Raw genomic sequence first — 2743 nt, forward strand, 5'->3', positions numbered from 1 at the left:
CAGGAAAAATACTTGCTTTCTAATGAACGTAGACCAAAAATACTCTCTTCTGTCTTAAATTACTCTGCTGAAGGAAGGAATTTTGGGGCATAACCAAAAATGAATTTTAATGCATAAGGACCATGATTGCTATTTTGGTCTAGACTCTAGAGCTTAAAGCATTATTGCTGAACCCAAATAAATGTTTTATCTTGTACATTTCAGAATAGCAAATAATGAGCTTCTAATAATATTTAAAGAGTTATTTTTTGCCTATCAGGCCACATTTGGTGTAGGTATCAGCTCATCTTCCATTCCTTTACTTTTTTCCATTATTCCTTTCAACTTCTTGTTTTTTTAAAAAAATAAACACAACAAAGCTCCAGTGAGATATATGAGTTGGGAATATCCACACAATGTTTCGGCTGAAAATACTAACTAAGATCCTTACATCTACTCCATCCCAAGTTTTACAAATTTCCAAAAAGCACTGGGCATGCACCGTATTATTATGGGCTATGTGGTTTGCAAGCATAGCAATCTCCTTTATCTCTTCCTAGCATATGCCAGAATCCCTCTGGAGTTACATTCTTAGGAGTGTCATCATCTCCACAGGCTGGAAAAATTGTAGTTTTATTCAGAAATCTCCAATGGCAGGTTCCAAAATTTTTCTATTTCCCAATGTTCAGACCCATTTGTTGCACAATGTATAAAGGTCTTCTTAAAATGTTGTGCTCTCCAAATTAATCCTAAATCACATGTCTGTTTCCAATCTGAATTATTTTATATGAATCCTGTGCTATAATATCAACTCCTCACTGGTCAAGAACAAACTTCAGCAAAAATTTGTAGATTGAGAAGCTGGAGGCAAGTGGATCTTTAACCTAGTGAAATTCCTTTTTTTTAGATAATCACTTTTTTTTAATACTTTTCTTTTGGGTTTACTTGACCAAGATCACAGATTGACTTAGCCAGCAAATTTGGACTAATGTATTCAAGACCTAATCAATCCTCACTTAACAACCTTCACTTAGCAAAGGAATTTCCATTGCTAAGTGAAATGGTTGTTAGGAGAAACATCATGATTGTACCACTTAGCAACAGTAATTCCAGTAGTTCCCACTGCAGTCATTAGGTGAGAACCATGCCAGTGCTAGGTGAGGACCTCAAGTTTCTCCTGCCCTGTTGTGTTTGCCTCCAATTCACACAGCTTCACAAAGGGCCAGCAGCTGTCTTGGCTTAACTAGCAATAGAAGGAAGAAAACATATCAGCTGAGGGCAGTGGAGATTGGCAGGGGCTGGCAGCAGTGCCAGAAGCAGGAGGATAGAGGTGGAGGAAGATAGTTGGGGGGCAGCTGAAGTGTGGGCAAATTTCAAAAGGAACCATTCTAGTACAATTGAATCACTTTGATGGCTACCAGACTTGTACCCTCCAATAGGAAAAACATTGTTCACCATCCCCTTTAGCCCCCTACCAATCCAAACTTCCTTTGTGTTGTTGTTTTTTCCTAGAGAGGCGGGACCTTTCCACACCAGTATTTAGCCTTAACAACTGGCCAATAACTTTATTTTCTAATAATGTCTAAAATGAACTTCTAGAATTCTTCCTAGAAAATGGAGAAAGAAAATTCCTGGAAATTTTCTTCCTGGAAAAAAAAGAAAGAAAGAAAATTGGTGTACTACAAAGCACCCACTGCTTTGCAGTACACCAATTTTCTTTCTTTCTTTTTCAATTAAAAGATCTAATAGTCAGAGGAGACAGCCTAGTAGGTACTGAGTGTGATCCCTAGCTTTATGAGATATATGAATTACAGGTAGTCCTTGAGTTAAAACAGTTATTTTGTTAAAACAGTGACCATTTGAAGTTACAATTTAGGACCGTTTTTCACAATTATGACCATTGCCGCATCCCCAGGGTCCCATGATCAAAATTCAGATGCTTGGCAACTAATTCATATTTATGATGATTGCAGTGTCCCGGGTTATGTGAACCCCTTTTGCGACTTTTTGATAAACCAAGTCAATGGGGAACAACCGTGAAACTAACTTAACAACTGCAATGATTCACTTAACAACTGTGGAAAGAAAGGTTGTAAAATGGGGAAAAACTTATTTAACAAATGTCTCACTTAGGCTGAGAAATTTTGAGCTCAATTCAGGGGTGAAATTCAGCAGGTTCTGAAAGGTTCTGGAGAACCGGTAGGGGAAATTTTGAGTAGTTCGGAGAATCAGCAAATGCCACCTCTGGCTGGCCCCAGAGTGGGGAGGGAATGGAGATTTTGCAATATCCTTACCCTGCCACACCCACCAAGCCATGCCCATAGAACAAAATCTAATTCTACCACTGGCTCAATTGTAGCGTAAGTCAAGGACTTATCTGTGACAACCCTAGTGACAATGCAGAAAAAAAAATATTTTTCTGCAAGGAATCTTTAGTCCAGAAAAGCTTTGTTCAAATAACCGGCCAAAAGAATTCTGGGAAGTCATCACATGATTTAGAACACCAGCCAGGGTCTTTTCTCATGAGGTGGGCGGCTATATAAATTTGATAAACAAATTCTCCCAAACTACATTGTTTATAGACTACTGTTTTTAAACCTTAGCAACTTTTAAGATGTGTCAACTTCAGCTCCCAGAGTTCTATAATCACCTAACTGGGGAACTCAGGGAATTGCAAGTCCACGCTTCTTAAAATTGCCAAGGTTGAAAACATTAGAATAGACATTGCTTCCTACACAGAACAAGAATGTCAGAAATGGGTGGC

Source organism: Ahaetulla prasina, chromosome 4, assembly GCF_028640845.1.
Source record: "Ahaetulla prasina isolate Xishuangbanna chromosome 4, ASM2864084v1, whole genome shotgun sequence".
Lineage (NCBI taxonomy): Eukaryota > Metazoa > Chordata > Lepidosauria > Squamata > Colubridae > Ahaetulla > Ahaetulla prasina.